A 19578-nucleotide genomic window follows, 5' to 3' on the forward strand; every position below is an offset into this window, starting at 1 on the left:
TCCAATGAGTCCGAATACTCACATTTTACCTCAGTTCTAAAGATATAGGGATTACAGGCCATCAAATTCTTATTTAAACTAAAGAGTATATTCCTCTTAATAAAATACAAGCACAAAGTACATGAAATTTCCGAAGTGTCTAAGAAAAACAAAGAGGTAAAGTGCCAACAAAATACTTGCTCGGCACGCAGGTGACGAGTTATTTTTTATAAGGAGAATCTGTATGTGATAAAACAGACGCCACGTGTCCAAAATAAACTATTATGGGTACCGAGGATAGATAACGTTCCGGGCAACTAGAAAAATGTGCCTAGGTTCCAGAGCTCACCATCGGCCCAGGTGTGGGATGCAGTATGTAAGCGAGGTAAACTACCTTCAGTACTTACAGATAAAAGCGTTAAAATCAACGTTTTTTTCTTTAAAACCAAGGGTTTGGAGAAAAAAATGCCTTAAAGTTAAAAAGGATGCTTGGGAATGAGTATCGTGTGTCCCAACAAGACGCACCTCCAGCACATTCGGCAAATGGTATTCTAGCGTAGTTTAAGACTAATTTGGCAGTTTTTTATCCGAAACATGAGTGGCCACCCAGGTCTCCAGGTTTAGGCGTATTAAACTATTTTGTATGGTCATACATGCTTTGAAGACTAAATTTTTATAAAATCATAAACCTAGACCATTTCAAAAAGGTTATCGAGAGTATTTGGGATGAAATGTGAAGAAAACGGTGCGTGCCGCGTGTGATCCGTTTGAGAAGCGTTTGAGGCTGGTAAACAAGTTAATGCTGGAGTTATTCCAAAACATTTGTTGTGAATGTAGTAAATAAGAGTGCCATTCATAAAATATAATAATAATGTAGTAACTATTTGTTCATTTTGTTTTACTGGCTATTTGTGCTGTATTCAAACTTATTGGACACGGTGTATAGTAACGTTTCATATCATATTATGATTACTGTATTAGTACTGAAAAACTTAAATTATAAAATGCTCTCCACTAAACTGTTTAAAGTAAGGACACAATAGAACCGAGCATTGTTTTAATAAATCGATCAGGACTTTTTTCTATACTATTTCGCTGGCAAACAAGCATACGGCCCGCCTAATGGTAAGAAGTCTTCGTAGCCATTTGACGCCTCTAATTCCAGGGTTGTTACATGGGCGCTGCCGAAGATATCGCGCCCTCGTTGAACTCTGGCAAACGTTTAAATTAGTAGTACCTAATATCTACAGAATCTGCTTTCTTACTTCAGTAGGTACGAAAGAAAGTATCTTCGACTGTTACTTACCTAGTTAATTGTAACTTAAAAGTCTCTATTTATGATTATTCTCTGAGCTATTCAATACTGGGATATATTCGCATACAAATTATTTAGCTCTATAGAGTCTATAGACATCGTAAAAACTCTCATAGATATGTTAATGTTAACTTTCAGCCAAAGAGGATCGAGTATTATAGAGAGTTACCGTCGAAGTAAAATGTGTAATCACAGTATTCACAGTGCATAAACTGCCATCTCTTGACACAGGCTTAAAACTTTTGACCTCAGTTTTGACAATTTGGCCCATATTCTTAGCTTGATATGTGTTAAAAATTCAAATATTAATATTAGCGCCATCTAGCTGAGCGTACCCCAAAGGTGTAATGCCATCTAGGCCACCGTAACTTTTTCTGTATGGTACTTAGGTACGTTTTTGTCTTAGGCTTTATCTGTCTATTAATACGGAGTTATATATGTCTTTGCTTTCAGCTATTCAACTTTCGCTAATGGCAAATAATTAGTAGCAAAACTACGGATAAATAGAAAACGTGTGCGTATTGTAATGTAGATTTTCTAGGTAAACACTACATATTCACTAATCCAGAGTTCATCGCTCCCGGCACATAAAGATGACGACAGTCTGTTCGTTTATATGACTTCATTAGAGTGCCTACTATTTACCTATTTTTTTGGTTCTGTAGGTAGGTACATGATGAGGACTGTACCTACAATATTAAACATTTATTTACCCCCTTATTCATAAACGTACGCTAAAGTTATCAAGCCGATAAAGTTCGTTTGTCCTTTTCTATCACACAAATACGTCGGAAAGGGACAAACGAACTTTATCGGCTTGATAACTTTAGAGTACGTTTATGAATATGGGGGTTAGAGTTTAGAGGTTCCGTTGCCTAGTGATAAAAGTCTGAGCTACTTGGAAATAAATCTTAAGTGACGAGGCATATAGGTAATATAAGAGTGATATAATCTATAGGTATTTATTCATCTACTCGTAATTACAAATATACAACTTTGGGACACAAAGCTTTAAGCTACCTTTTTTTGTTAAGGAGGGGTACCAATAATAAGCATAACACTCGGGTGTGGGGAAGGAGTCGAGTGTTTATGTGGGACTCTTGTAAAGGGCTAATGAGGCCTAAGTCTACCCACTAAACAACCTCCCCCCCCCCATCTAATGCTGTGCAAGTTGCGGAAACTTTCCAAAAAATTCACGAAAGTTTCACAAAAAAATAAAGGGAATTTAAATTTATGAAATGTAAAATTTCCATCAATACAATTGTCCATACAAAAATTGGAAAGTTTCCGAAATTTTCCTATTTGAAAATTTCAGAAATTTGGAAACTTTCCGTCGGCACATCAGTACCCCCATCTGCCGCCATTGTGCTGTAACAGTGGGTTGCAGGTACGCTCGCACTTTATATCTACAACACCACCAGCACCAGTCCGCTAAGCTTTAAGCTACCTGTATTAAGCCTACATTAATTATCTAAAAGGTTGCCTAAGTACTGGTTTTGTTAGCCAGCTAGCTAATACCTAAATAGCTGTCCAGATTAGCATTAGGCTGCTTAAAGTAATTAGTGCTACCAATAATGTATAATGTCCGCGAAAATAACTATTGAACACTTGTATTGTGTTTCAGAAGTATAATGTTACGGGTCGTTTCATGGTTTTTACTTCGAACTACTGTAATTGAAATAAATCTATGGCATATCTTCGGGGACCATAACCTAACCCCAGACTAGATTAATCGGCATGCCGCTTTGAAACCATAGTGCGTAGGTTCGTTCGCCCACACAACTATGTTACTCAAGTAGAAAGCCACATATTAAGGTAGGTAGAAATTGCAAGAAAGACAGATTATACATTGTGATCGCAAAAGCTTACTCAGAGGCCCTGCCGCGAAAAAGGAAAGTCGAATATCTTACTGCCTCTCTGTCGCTTGAATTCGCGAGAGGTAGAAAGAAAGGACGATAACGAAATTTCAATGTCTGGGACTATGGTAGGACTAAATTTCACATTATACGATCCGATATCGGATGTCGGAAGAATTTCAAAGGCAAAAATCAAAGATGGGGGCTTCAATGTATGGGATGTCAGTCCTACATCCGATATCGGATCGGATAATGTGAAAACGTACTAAGACATCATACTCTTTTTAACAACAGCGACAACATCTGTCGATTTAGGTTCTTCCAACACCTAGACGAGCAACATTTTCTTCGCTTCATATATACCGTGTGGTCATCTTGCTTCTTTCAGCTTATTATGGATTCCGCATCATCGGAAGGATCTCCCTCAACATCATAAATTTTCAAAGAAATTAGCTATTTCTGGTGGCCATTTCGCACTTTTACCAATTTTTATTTATTTTTATTTTTTTATTACGAATGGGCTTACTCTTGACCACAGATTAGCCAAAGGCAAAGACGTGGCCTACGATGGAGTGAGCTCGCCCCGAAGATGCCTGTTCACCCTTGATTTGAAGGTCGCCGGGTTTGTGGAAATTTGTGGAAATAGACGAACTGTATAATGCTTAATCCATAGCATTAGTCTCTTTTCTCTGTCCATAGGTAACTAATCTACGTCATGTTTTCTTTCAGAGAAACGCTACCCAAATGGTGGATTCAGAATTGGCTTAGCCTTTAGACGGACTATGAAGTGCTAAAACGATTTGTTAACACCATAATACGCGTGTATAAGCCCTGTACAAGTCAGATAATGAAAACAAACACCGACAAAGAAACGAGGACGGCCCAAGATAGGCTCCGGAGTGGCGTGTCATCCGTATACGCTAGTGTTGGTAATGACTCGAGTCTTGTGAGGCTTCAGTTTTAAGTACTCTTGGCAGTCGAACTCTTGGATTATTTTGAACTTTTGAGATGTGCAAACTATTTTACCTTTCGCTTTCTTTTAGGTGAGATTTTTAAGGGGATAAGTTCGCCTTTTTGCATTTTTTTTGTTTTAGGAAGTGTTTCAATATATAAGAATGTATGCAGTTACTACCTAACGGTAAATACCTAAATCACCTAAGGTTTGCCGACGACATCGTCCTGCTCTCAGAACGTTTTACGGACCTGGAATATATGATACACACTCTACAGGCTGCTAGTAGAGAGACAGGGCTAGAAATAAATCTCAGCAAATCAAAATTAATGACTAATAGTACGGAAAAACCACTGTATATCGATGATACAAAAATGGAGTACGTTAAAGACTACATATATCTCGGAAAACAAATATCCTTTGACATGAAAAATATTGAACACGAAGTCGACAGGAGAATCAAGATCACCTGGAACAAATTCTGGAGCCAAAAAGAAGTTCTCAAGAGCACGTCAATGCCTATTAAATTCAAAAAGAAAATCATGGATTCATGCTTACTACCATCCCTCACATACGCAGCGCAAACTTGGAAATTTACCAAAAATATTAAAACAAAAATAACGACATGCCAAAGAAGTATGGAGAGAAGTATTACTAATATTAGAAAAATCCAAAAAATCAATCACAGCATTATCCGATCTAAAACGAAGGTGATAGACGCGCTACAGTACGCAAAAAAGCAAAAATGGAGATGGGCAGGCCATGTCGCCAGGATGAAGTCGAACAGATGGGCGAAACAAATAACCATATGGCCAGGACCGCAAGGAAAACGTGCTAGCGGAAAACCATACACGCGATGGTCGGACGAGATAGTTAAGGTGGCAGGAAAAAACTGGATACAAAAAGCCCAAGACAGATCCAACTGGCTTACTCTGGAGGAGGCCTTCACCCGAGAAGGGGTTCTTGCAAACAAATGACGTATGGAACTATATTTGACATAATTAATTATTTGTAATAAATTAGTAATTATAATTATAATAGACCGAATTTAAATGAAATTAATATAATCAAATCTTTAAGAATTATTGACGTTGTAAGAATGCAAGAAATAAAAGGCTTTTTTATTTTATTTTATTTATTATGCAGTTACTACAATTTCCTAATTAATATAGGTAAGATAGTATTTTCAAGCAATCAGCTTCATAATTATATCAGTTTTAATGTACACTTTTTATGACATAGGTATGTTACATTTTCAACGTCTACACGACTCTAGTATATATTATTGGTGTGATTTTTGTTTCTTCATTTTAAGCATAACAAATTCCTAAAAGTCCCTTTTCAAAAGTATTCTATAATGGTCTGCAAGTTCTTTAGATTTAGACTCGTAAGACTCGACTTCTAACAACACTATTCCTACACGCACTTGCCCAGAAAAAGTATAGAAAAAAGTACTGCGCGGAACGCGTCCAAGCCTATTAGAGCAGCGGCGAACCGACAACCAAACTAGTTTAACTGTACAGTTACACGATTCGATTCTGCGACGATACGTAGTCGAAGGTCGCAAGAACTCGGGCATGGAAGATTGGGGATTCGTTCCGCGATGGCGGATGCCGCGGATGCCCGAAATGCTCCGGAAATTGAGCTGAGTTGAGACTTGAGAGCTTGTTAGTCTAGGAATGGTTTGAAACAGGCATTGTTGGCTGTGGTAGGTACTTTGTTCAGTATTTTCATTGATTAGTTTTTAATATAGTTCGAATTGCTCTTTAGATCTAAGCCTCTACCATGATATTTTGATATTAATACCTTTCTAGATAAGGTCGCGGAAGTTAAATGCTCGTGGCAAAGAATTTGCTGTAGGTTAGTGTTTTTTTCTTGACTGAAGTTACCGCAATGAAGCTTATGCTGTCTACGTACAGGATACTCTACTAGGTATTTTAACTACAGCAATAAATTAAAACTTCACATATGCAAGCGCTATTACTCGTTTTCCTTCCAACTTAACATGCGTGTTAAGCAATTGAAGTTACTTTAAATTATTCAAATACAGACATCATGTATATAAATTATATAAACACGGAGTCATAAACAACTTACAAGTTAAATTGCTACCACGAAACCAAAGTTAAGTACCTACATTGCTTCGGTCCAACAATCAACATGTTCAACATTTCGAACGTGTCGGCACAGTGGTCATTTGTCATAGATATTTCGGATATAATAGCAGTCAATGGCTTTACAATGCTTCTGTGGCGTTATGACGCAGCCGTTCTACCTAGCCTGGTTCCAAACGCACGCCAAGTGCAGACGAGTTGAGCGCTCGTGCAGACACTGCAGAAGTGCAGACAAACCAGTGGCCTCTACATTGCGACGTTCCAAGGTCCGATCAAGGTTTCGCCTTATAGAAAAATATTGTACAGAGCAATCTACTTCTACCTTTAGAATGAATGACACAAGACAGCATGCAGGTCTTCAAAATAATGTAAAGTTACCGCTACATGAGCCTTCGAAATGGAACTGTAATAATGTTGCTATTTTGGTTAGGTTGGGTTTGGGACGTTGATTTCAGATCATTCATTACGTAGGTAAGGTATGCCTACGTCTGTCTGTACGAGTCTTAACTAAGTAAATTAGATAAATTTAGATAACTAAGGAACCGGAGATAGTATATTAATCTGAAGTTAAAATTATATTGGCTCGTTCGTCAGTGACGAGTCGTCATTGTAACTCTGCGTAGGTAAGCTTGTCGTAGCGTTGTGAATGACAACTGAAGTAGGTAAGTACTTCGATTGAAGGTCAACAGATTAAAGTTTCCATGAAAACACTTCGCAGTACCATGGAAATTGTTATTAGAAAATACCCAATTGAGAAATATTTTTATCAACTGGGATTCTACAACGCGATATAACCACGAAGTTATATACTTTATATGTATATTCATTTACATATTTACGAGTAGGCATAGTAATATTTATAACACATCTAGAAAATTAATATGTCATAAAACTCATAAATAGATTTCAAATGTGAAATAAACTATATATAATGGAACACAATAAAATTAAATAGAACAGCGGGTGTTCTTTTAATGATCTTATTTGCATAATATAAATGCATCAAACTTTTATTCTCACATTTATGGTTTAAAAATGTGGTTGTTAACTTTCTTTACCTTCATAAGTAATTCTAATTTATTATAACTTAACTTGAATACATATTTTACTGTAAATATATCTATTGTAATTATAATATAACTTATACATAGGTAGGTAGTTACCTCTGCTTAGTCATCCGAATTTGAGCACGCCTCCTATTTTATTTAGTTCACAACACAAACCACTCACAGCACTGCGTGTGTACCTAATTAATAGATCGACTGTCCGATTAATCCGATCATCATTAGCCGTTAAATTGACGGATCGGGCACTCACAATACACGAACACAATCTAAGCAGATTATCTTAGAAACTTTACAAAACACCGTTATTTTTACTTGTAAAACACAGATCACGTAAAGCACTTCCAGAAAAACACAGTTCGTAATTCCAATTTCGAAATAAAGCGCGGTTTCGTTTCGCGCGAAAACGAGTGTCCGACGCTGCGCGAGCGACGCGCGTGCTGCGCTCTCATATGCCGACAGCTGACTGAATCGCAATTCAAAACAACGCCACAAATTACGAGCCTCCAATTTTTCGCTAACAAACTTTATATCATACACGCACCGGCTAACGGTTTTCTAAAGAATGTCTGTCAATTCGATCTAGAAACACTTCCTGTGATGCTGCGATTCTACAACGGATGCGTACCGTACCGTAATGGATAATAAATTGTAGATTTACGTCTTGCAACTAGCTGCGACTTACGCTAGCAACTGTGTCGAATTAACAATTAGGTACATCGAGCTTTTATTCATTGTAACGTTAACTGAAAAAACCGGCCAAGAGCGTGTCGGGCCACGCTCAGTGTAGGGTTCCGTAGTTTTCCATATTTTTCTCAAAAATTACTGAACCTATCAAGTTCAAAACAATTTTCCTAGAAAGTCTTTATAAAGTTCTACTTTTGTGATTTTTTTTCATATTTTTTAAACATATGGTTCAAAAGTTAGAGGGGGGGGACACACTTTTTTTTTCCTTTAGGAGCAATTATTTCCGAAAATATTAATATTATCAAAAAACAATTGTGGTAAACCCTTATTCATTTTTAAATACCTATCCAACAATATATCACACGTTGGGGTTGGAATGAAAAAAAATATCAGCCCCCACTTTATATGTAGGGGGGGGAGTACCCTAATAAAACATTTTTTTCCATTTTTTATTTTTGCACTTTGTTGGCGTGATTGATATACATATTGGTACCAAATTTCAGCTTTCTAGTGCTAACGGTTACTGAGATTATCCGCGGACGGACGGACGGACGGACAGACAGACATGGCGAAACTATAGTTACTACGGAACCCTAAAACACCGTTATCTCAGAGTTATGTAATGTAGGATTACGTCAAATGAAGCACAGGCGCTTGTATTGGATATGAATATTTTATGTATAACTGAATGAATAATTGATAAAATAACAGAAGATTGACCAGTTGACCATTATACCCCAGCTGGTCCAGACCGCCAGAAAGTGTAGAAATAAACAATAAGTGATTATAAAAATAATAATAACACTACTCGGTGTACCCCTTACATTTTGCATACTTTCTTTTTTGATATTTTTTATTTTTATTAGTGTTGTATTCATAAATTGTTACCTGTCGTGATTGTTTTCACCAAATGGCCTCATCGGAAAACCAGCGCTGGAAGTCGCCAGCAACATGCTGAGATGAGACCATTTCGTGGCACTTTTGTTTGTTAGCCTTTGTGTGTATGGTTACTTGTTTGTGTGTCGTTAATTTTTGTGTATATTATATTGTTATCGTCGTTGTTAAGTGCTTACGAATAAAAAAATATTCTATTCTATTCTATTTAATTATTAAAGTGTCAAAATGGGCACTACGTGTTGGCTCCGGCTCCGCGCACGCCTCCCAGAGGTCCGGAATACCCTATGGTTTCCGTGATGGGAAAGACTACTAAGAGTCTTTTTCTAAAATTCTTAAAAGTAGAATAGAACCTAACCAGAAATAAAAATCTAAGCGAGAAGACTTATTACTGAAGATCTTGACTAAATATCAGAAGTTATAATTTTACCTCTAAATGATTAGGAAGCTGTAAACTAGGTAGTACCTAAGTTTCTTTTTCAGTAAACCCATGTCCACGCACACGTGGAAAGATCCGCACGTTATGTACGAAAGATTTTCCTCACATATTATGTAGCCGATCCTAAGGAAGCCAGTAAAAAACAGTGTTCTGAGGATAGTGAAGCGTCACCGCTGCGATCCCGTCTAATGCAATAAACTATTAATAGCCAGTTTTCCAAGTAGGTACCCGTTATACCGACGTTACCTATAATATTATAATAAAACGTAAATAGTTTAGAATATTTTTTTCCCCTCACTAGCTCGGAAACACGTGTTTTGTCCTTTAATACCAGCGGGTTCAAACGCATTTTATCCACTAGTGGGTAAAGTAATTTGACCTTGAATAAAGTCAAATTAACTGCTTTAAAATTGATAAAAGTAGGTGAATCTAGTAATAAAGATGATTTACCACCTGTGGAACTACTGGAAGCAATGATAAACGCATTTTTTGCGTTGTAGTTTCCTCGCTATAGTGAGGGGAAAAGTTTTGTGTTACACTCGGGTGCAAATGTATTTTACTTCTCGTGTGTTAAAAAACTCGCAAGTTCAGGATTCTATTCTCGAACCACTCGCTTCGCTCGTGATTCAACTATAGGATCCTTTCACTTGCTCGTTTTTCAATTCCACACTCGGCGTTAAAATACAACTTTGCCCCCTTGTATAACAAATAACTATTATATTAAAACGAAAAATCCAATTCCGAGATTGCGGTTGACGTGGGTTGATGCTGTGTTAGGGCATTGGTGGCTGGAGAGGTCAAAATGATAGGCCAACAAAACTTTTCAGGAGGAAAAAGCAATAAAAAGTAAAGAAGTCATCTTACTATTAGTACAAGGCGTGATACTTGCTTGGTATAATTCAAACGGAAAACGGATGAGCACTGGACGAAAAAAAGAAAGTTTATCAACCCTTCCTTACAATCCTTCTTAACATCGTTCGAAGGACTGGGAATGAGATACCTAACCTAACGAACCCTTGGAACCCTTCCAATCATTCCATTCCATTTTTCGTTCTTTATAGACATCCATTACATTCTTTATAGACAGTGAAATTTATTTTTCCCTCACTAGCTCGGAAACACGTGTTTTGTCCTTTAATACCAGCGGGTAAAAACGCATTTTATCCACTAGTGGGTAAAGTAATTTGACCTTGAATAAAGTCAATTTAACTGCTTTAAAATTGATAAAAGTAGGTGAATCTAGTAATAAAGATGATTTACCACCCGTGGAACTACTGGAAGCAGTGATAAACGCATTTTTTGCGTTGTAGTTTCCTCGCTATAGTGAGGGGAAAAGTTTTGTGTTACACTCGGGTGCAAATGTATTTTACTTCTCGTGTGTTAAAAAACTCGCAAGTTCAGGATTCTATTCTCGAACCACTCGCTTCGCTCGTGGTTCAACTATAGAATCCTTCCACTTGCTCGTTTTTCAATTCCACACTCGGCGTTAAAATACAACTTTGCCCCCTTGTATATCAAATAACTATAACAAGATGTAATATCTTTTTTAGTGTATAATCAGGGAGGCGCTTAAGTTGTAAATTTAATATTAAGCATAAGAACCTTGAAAGATTAATGACCAGTCTTTATAAATCAGGTTGAATTACCTACGGCCGCAAATCGGCCCTGAATTGCCATCTTAGGTTGCAAACTGGTATTGGCTATGTAACTTATGTAAGTACATAATTATGTACTCGACATTGAAGTGTCAGGTGCCTCTGGGACACATAGATTATTTGACAGGTGACATTGGATTGGTCAGACAATAAATCAATTATTTGCGCGGGTAAAAATGAAACTTTAGGCCATAGAAATCCTAGAATGCGCTGTAACCAACTTAATTTGAAGGGTTATTGATTATTTAATTAATGAATCTACGGTTGTACTCACGTTATTACATCGCTATTGCTGCGACATGTTTCGGGCCAATTTTAGCCGTCGCATGAACTCCTATATGCCTGAAGAGGGGTCTCCGAATTGGCCCGAAACATGTCGCAGCAATAGCGATATAATAACGTGAGTACAACCGTAGAATCATTAATTATTTGGTTATTGATTATTTAGGAAAATACTTGCTGAGTAATGATTTGTTATATTTTCATTAACATTTTGTTATTATACACTCGAGTACCTATATAGTACAGTCATATGCAATAATATGCACAACGAAGCACGGAAATACATAGTGCATTACCTACGACCACAATTACAAGTGCGGAAGAGAAGAAATTCGATTAGCTAAAAATTAAAACACGACCACATCAAAGATTGTTTTACATCGACACAATCTTTTGAATTTCCTCTTCGAATGTGTATCGTTCGACGTATTACTGTACTATTATATATTGTATTCTGTGGTATTACCTACAGTAGGTACTACCTACCTACACTTTTGGCCCTTTGAAGTTTCGACATAAGCGAGTACTACTTTGCGCACTAGTGCGGAAATAAAGCAACATATATGTCCTGTAATATACATAATGTGACACAGTTTTATGGCATATGCGCCTCATGGACGTTTTGCGAAATCTACCACGAGACTGTGACACTCCATAAACGAAACTATTACACTGAGAGAAATTTGCATTGTGAATTTAAGAGCGCTTTCAAAAAATCTGCTTGCTCGCATTTCGACGCCGGCGGCGCTGGCGTGCGCCTGTGTGCAGACGCACACTATAACCAGAAGCATAACGATTGTAGCCTGCGGTACAGACATAGCGTGCGATCCTCTTCGAACCAACCTTACGTGCGGCTAGAGCGAAAGGGATAGCATTCATGGTCGGTACCGCCACGCCGTCAGTGGCGTTGCGGACTAACCATTATTGATACTTGCGTAAAAACACCACCATATATATTACATATTTGCATACATGATTTCGTGCATAAATACTTGACCTTTTAGTTTAATTATTAAACTTATCACAGTTTTTTTTATTAAAACGTGTGTAGCCTTGGAAGAAATAAATTAAAAAACTTTTATAATATAATAAATTGTGTATATTGTCTTCTGTCATCGCGATAGTTACTCATGAAATAAATTTATGGAATCAGATTATATCGCGTATAATGAATATAATCCGTTTTCTTAGTTTTATTTTATTTTGTATATGATATGTTTTCTAGGTTATTTTCGGTGAAGGAAAACATCGTGAGGAAACCGGACTTATTCCAATAAGGTCTAGTTTACCCTTTGGGTTGAAAGGTCAGATGGCAGTCGCTTTCGTAAAAACTAGTGCCTACGCCAAATCTTGGGATTAGTTGTCAAAGTGGACCGCAGGCTCCCATGAGCCGTGGCAAATGCCGGGATAACGCAAGGAAGATGATGATGTTTTCTAGGTACATATACAGAGTGGGGCCTGTAACAAAGGCGAAGAATTGAACTCTAGGCTATTCTCCTTAAGCCGTTTTCACACTATCCGATCCGATATCGGATGTCGGAAGCATTTCAATAGAAAAAATCCAAGATGCCGCCTGTAATGTATGGGATATCGGTCCGACATCCGATATCGGATCGGATAATGTGAAAACGCACTTATACTGATCCTACTTTCCGGGGTGCATCTGTACCTATTACCGACAGCCTAGAACTCCTCGGTGTGGAGTTGAGTTCAGTCCTCAACTTTGGCACCTTCATTGAGTCTAAAGCACAAACTGCGGCCAGAAAGCTGGGCATCCTAAATAAGGTGAAGCGATACTTCACACCTGGACAGCTTCTAACACTCTATAAAGCTCAAGTCCGATCCTGTATGGAGTATTGCAGCCACCTGTGGGACGGCTCAGCCAAATACCAACTCGCTGCTTTGGACTCAGTGGAGCGCAGAGCCAGGAGGATGATTGGCGACAAGAAGCTAACGGCCAAGCTACAGTCTTTGGCCCATCGGCGGAAAGTCGCTAGTCTGTCGGTGTTTTACAGGTTGCACTTCGGGGAGTGTGCTCAAGAGCTACACGAGCTTATTCCACCGTCCCCATTCTACCATCGGACTCTTAGACGCACGGCAGGTCTCCATCCTTACTTGGTGGATATTCCACGAATCCGCACGAAGCGCTTTGCTTCTTCTTTTCTTATGCGCACTGCCAAGGAGTGGAATTCCTTGCCGGCGGCTATATTTCCGAGCTCATATAACCCGGCAACCTTCAAATCAAGAGTGAACTGGCATCTTCTGGGCGAGCTCACTCCATCGTAGGCCACGTCTTTGCCTTTGGCTAGTCTGTGGTCAAGAGTAAGCCCATTTATAATAATAATAAAAAAAAAAAAAACATTTGTTCGGCGACTTTTAAAAATAACTTGTATTTTGATTTTTATCACCCTTGAAAGTTTTTTCTAAGAGGTAATGTATTGCGAATTCTGTTAAGTCTAAAGTGTGACAGACAACGTCAATGACAACAATAATGGCGTACATTGAAGCTAATATTTATTTTGTATGAAAAATTAAAAATTTAAAGACTTCATAATTTTTAAAAGTCACTGAATAAATGTTGATCAGTATAAGGAGAATAGCCTACAGTTCAATTCTTCGCCTTTGTTACAGGCCCCACTCTCTATATAATGGAACTAAGATCGGTTTTCTTTAATTTTAAGTAGTTTTTTTTAATATTTAAAATGTGTTTTTAGGGTTTCGTAGTCAACTAGGAACCCTTATAGTTTCGCCATGTCTGTCTGTCTGTCCCTCCGTCCGTCCGTCCGTCCGCGGATAATCTCAGTGACCGTTAGAACTAGAGAGCTGAAATTTGGTACCAATATGTATATCAGTCAGTGTTTTGACATGTAAATGAGATGTACATTTATCAATAAATATATCTGAATCTGAATCTGAGTCACGCCGACAAAGTGCAAAAATAAAAAGTGGAAAAAATGTTTTATTAGGGTACCCCCCTACACGTAAAGTAGGGAGTGATTTTATTTTTCATTTCAACCCTAACGTATGATTTATTGTTGGATAGGTATTTAAAAATGAATTACTGAAATCGTTTTTTGATAATATTAATATTTTCGGGAATAATCGCTCCTAAAGAAAAAAAAAGTGTCCCCCCCCTCCAACTTTTTAACCATATATTTAAAAAATATTTAAAAATCACAAAAGTAGAACTTTATAAACTTTCTAGGAAAACTGTTTTGAACTTGATAGGTTCTGTAGTTTTTGAAAAATATGGAAAACTACGGAAGAGCCGAGCGGCTATTTACCAACGCGGCTTTAAAAACCGGCCGAGAGCGTGTCGGGCCACGCTCAGTGTAGGCACTGAGCGTGACCCGACACGCTCTCGGCCGGTTTTTAAATATTATGTTGTTTTAATTGCATGGAGCACAGGAAGGTCCACATCTATGTATTAGTTTTTTGTAAGGAAATACAACTCTACGCTACGCCTACCTGCTTTAGTTGACTGTTGACACACTGAGACAGTGGATGCGCCAGAGTATAAAAGAGTGATTACCATCTCTTGTCAAAGATCTTGTTGAGACGAATCAAACGAACCCAAACACGAAGTGGTTTCAAGACCTGGTCGTGGAATACTCTTGACTACCTTCCAGCTTCATCATCAGATCCTGGGTACCATCTCTTGTCAAAGATCTTGTTGAGACGAATCAAACGAGCCCAAACACAGAAGAGTTTCAAGACCTGGTTGTTGAATACTCTTGACTACCTTCCGGCTTCACCATCAGATCCTGGGTACCATCTCTTGTCAAAGATCTTGTTGAGACGAACCAAACGAGCCCAAACACGGAGTGGTTTCAAGACCTGGTTGATGAATTCTCTTGACTACCTTCCAGCTTCATCATCAGATCCTGGGTACCATCTCTTGTCAAAGATCTTGTTGAGACGAACCAAACGAGCCCAAACACGAAATGGTTTCAAGACCTGGTTGATGAGAACTCATGACTACCTTCCGGCTTCATCATCAGATCCTGGGTACCATCACCTCTTGTCAAAGATCTTGTTGAGGCAAATCAAACGAGCCCAAACACGAAATGGTTTCAAGACCTGGTTGATGAGAACTCATGACTACCTTCCGGCTTCATCATCAGATCCTGGTTACCATCACCTCTTGTCAAAGATCTTGTTGAGGCGAATCAAACGAGCCCAAACACGAAATGGTTTCAAGACCTGGTTGATGAGAACTCATGACTACCATCTGACTTCATCATCAGATCCTGAGTACCATCTATTGTCAAAGATTTTGTTGAGACGAGTCAGTAACCTCAAATGATATTCAATAATAAATAATACTTACTAAAAATATTAGTCAAGTTAATTAGTTAGTTACCAAAGTCGTCAACCCAAGGATCAAAGTTTTCGGTCGCAGTATACATGCAACAGTACAGCCAAACACGCACACAAATGCGGTTTTGGACACGGCGGGTGCCGCACACAATGACAAAATAACTTCGCGATCGTCGAGCCGCGTGCGGAGCGGACTAACATACGTCCTGCCTCTACAAGCTCTGCCGCGGTACTGACATCGCAAGCGCGCGTAACCGGTAATAAGGAGGCATTTTTAAAAAATCGTCAAAACTATTAAATTGCAATTAATAGAAAACTTTTGCATAAAATCTGTATGAGTAAGCGTTGCAGATTATTTTTATATTAAAACTACTTCAAAAACACGTAAGTTTTCGAAGAAATTGACACTTATTCTGAGGTGATTTCTGAAACAAATTGGATTCATCATATCCTCATTTACTCTATTCTAAAGCCTTATAACAAAGAAGTAGTCTCAGATGATTGTAGTACAGGATATACATAATACAAATTTACCACTTGAAGTATTCAAAACTATCCAAATTTTACAAATTAGACGGACTAAGTCAGCACTTTTCGCGGGTTTTCCTAAACATGCACCAGAAAAAAAATCATAATTAATTAAGTGAGTTAGTTTTTAAAAATCCAGTCTCACAACATGTAAGTTAAGAAGATGTCCTAATCGAATCCTGAACTTAATAAGTCTTTTAGATGACGGAAAGTGTAGCATTTTGCCGACTAAAACTATCAATTTTACATTATTACGACGTTTTCGTTGAATGCCCTCTTAACAAGTTCGACTTGTTGCGGTTTATCCGTTTGAATCAGCCAAACGTATGTTTAAAACAATATGTGTCAGGTTGTTTTCATAAAATTGACTTGTTGATTCAAATATATTGCCGATTCAAATGACAAGTAGCTTGTTGTTTGAACCAAAGAGCACGTAGGCGCTATTTTAACCAAAAAACTTGTTGAACGAACATGAAAACTGGTTGTATTTTCTCTGTGTATAGCTCTTATATAAATAGATGTTTGCGTGCTTCCTTGTGCAAGTCATTATTGCAGGTAACTATATCTACAAGAATGCTTTAAAAGCATTAGGTACAATAGTGTAGCTTTAAAACTAGATAGACACTTAGGTAAATAAATTTAATATCAGTGGCGAGTGCCATAAACATCCCCAAACAAGCAGAATTTAATCTCTACGATTCTACTGTCCTCCTTATTCCAGATACATCCGTGTGAAAATCGTGTAGGAAATGAATTCTATGGACGCCTCGCCACTAATATGTTTAATACATCCTAATCTAAGTAATATACCTATATACCTACACGTATTTACTTACAAGAACACGTATTTTGTAAACTTGGACATCTACGTTTTGCAACGAAGAAAATATTATATCACAGTTTAGTATCTATGAAGTGATGTATGATAGTGATACATAGCGTACGGACATGCGGTGGCATTCCGGACAGAGCGGGCAATGGATTCGCATAGGTACATTTAATGATTAAATGAATAACGATTAAATGATTCATCTAAAACATAAATATTACACTTTTTAGGGTTCCGTAGTCAACTAGGAACCCTTATAGTTTCGCCATGTCTGTCTGTCCGTCTGTCCGTCCGTCCGTCCGTCCGTCCGTCCGTCCGTCTGTCCGTCCGTCCGTCCGCGGATAATCTCAGTAACCGTTAGCACTAGAAAGCTGAAATTTTAAAAAACTAAGCCATGTAATGGGTCGAAGAGTTGTAAACAACCTTCCGAAAGATATTATTGACGCGAAAAGTTTATCAATATTTAGAACCAAACTTAAAAAATGGCTTATCGAGCAGACGTTCTATGACCACAAGGAGCTTTTTAGTGATAATGATATGTCATAGAATGTGAATAATATAAGCTAAGTAACATTCTATATACCTACATATTGTAGTACCAATTGACATGTAATTTTATATTATTAATAAATGATGATTTATGATTTATTTATGATTTATGATTTATTTTGGTACCAATATCAATCACGCCAACAAAGTGCAAAAATAAAAATTGGAAAAAATGTTTTATTAGGGTACCCCCCTTACATGTAAAGTGGGGGCTGATATTTTTTTTCATTCCAACCCCAGCGTGTGATATATTGTTGGATAGGTATTTAAAAATGAATAAGGGTTTACTAAGATCGTTTTTTTATAATATTAATATTTTCGGAAATAATCGCTCCTAAAGGAAAAAAAAGTGCCCCCCCCCCCCCTCTAACTTTTGAACCATAAGTTTAAAAATTATGAAAAAAATTCCAAAAGTAGAACTTTATAAACACTTTCTAGGAAAATTATTTTGAACTTGATAGGTTAAGTAGTTTTTGAGAAAAATACGGAAAACTACGGAACCCTACACTGAGCGTGGCCCGACACGCTCTTGGCCGGTTTTATTAATTCTTATTCAAGTAGTGCCAAAGTTTTTAAATTAATAAAAGTATATATCATCAATAGGGGCAAAAACAGCCCAAAAAGGAACTGAAAATTTAAGCTACGAGGACCTGCCATTACCCAGAAATGGGACACTCAATAATTAGTTTTTACTTGTTTTTAGGTTAGATTAGTTAGTTAGGATAGTGTAATTAAGATTACTTTAATAAGAATTAAATTGTGATCATTAATGTGCCAAATGCAATATCGATTTTTTACGTTTGTCAAAATACTTTTGATCTCAACTGTAAATATCATATAAAATTTTAATTTATTCATTTAATCCCAAAAAGTTTGTAGATAATTACGACTCCATTACCCGCTCTGTCCAGAATGCCACCACATGTCCGTACATGAATGATACATAATTATATTACATATACCCATAAAATATTTATAAAATAGTGAAAAGCCTGAGCTCATATCTATTATTATAGTTAGGAAGTTCGTGTCTACCGCCGTGCTTTAAATAATACACAGCCATACAACTAATTTGGAAAAATAGCGAAAAATTAACCTCAATATCCTGAAACGAACATTTTATTAAATAAAATTTGACACTGGGAAATAAGCCGGGACGAAATATTACAGATTTATTCTTGTGGATTTTGATTTGGGTAGTTATAAAAGCAAACTTTAGAACTTTCTTTTGCGAAGGTACTTCTGTGGGTCACCTGCAGCTTACTGTACATACTTGGCACTTACTTACACACGTCTCTTCTAGACGAAAGAGATGTACCTACCTACACCAGCAATGACAAACAATATTTAAATTACTAGGTAAGTACAGTCAGCATTAGATACTTGACGTATGGTTGGCTTAAAGTGCGTTTTCACATTATCCGATCCGATATCGGATGTAGGACCGATATCCCATACATTACAGAGGCCATCTTGGATTTTTTCCATTGAAATCCTTCCGACATCCGATATCGGATCGGATAATGTGAAAACGGACTAATGCTTACCGTACAATACGCATAGTGACTAACGTCTTGGCCACTTGCTCTAAGGCGAAAGCGGCAAGCGGCGGTCATAGGTGCGAACGAAAGGTCCGATCGCTGTGTCTCGTTCCAACCTATGGCAGTCGCTCGAAGCTGCCTTAGACCAATGTCGTGGCCGCGGCGTAACGATACGTACTTAACCCTTAATCAAACAAGGGGCAAATATTGAAATATATGTACTACCATTTGGACTCTATCAATATCATACAATTTGTTTGGTTCAAATTTCATTAATTTTGACCACCTGTCTATCCGATTAAGGGTTAACTGTGCACAAATAAAGCATGGTATTGAGTGATGTAGCAACAATAACAAATATACAGAAATAGTATGCGTCTTGCTGATCTGTAAAATCACTAACCTTTCTATTTTTAACATTGTATTAAATACAACCAAGGAATCATTTCAGTACCTATACATAAATAACTACCAAACTATGCTTATAAACTAAATGCTAGCGAAATACAGTCATCCACATATGTGAGTGTGCACGGGAAAACGATAGCTATAAAGCCGCTTTGTCAGTTTATTC

At 37.5% G+C, this 19578-nt stretch overlaps 1 protein-coding gene across 1 annotated transcript in view; it reads right to left on the reverse strand.

Annotated features, from left to right (window-relative positions):
- Window positions 1–7814, reverse strand: part of LOC125235409 (apoptosis-stimulating of p53 protein 2) — a 629684-nt gene extending 621870 nt beyond the window's left edge. Inside the window, exon 1 of the mRNA XM_048141963.1 lies at window positions 7380–7814. The gene's annotated coding sequence lies outside the window, so the exon portion shown is untranslated. The remainder of the gene's footprint in view (window positions 1–7379) is intronic.
- Window positions 7815–19578: the final 11764 nt, after the last annotated feature.

Source organism: Leguminivora glycinivorella, chromosome 17, assembly GCF_023078275.1.
Source record: "Leguminivora glycinivorella isolate SPB_JAAS2020 chromosome 17, LegGlyc_1.1, whole genome shotgun sequence".
NCBI lineage: Eukaryota > Metazoa > Arthropoda > Insecta > Lepidoptera > Tortricidae > Leguminivora > Leguminivora glycinivorella.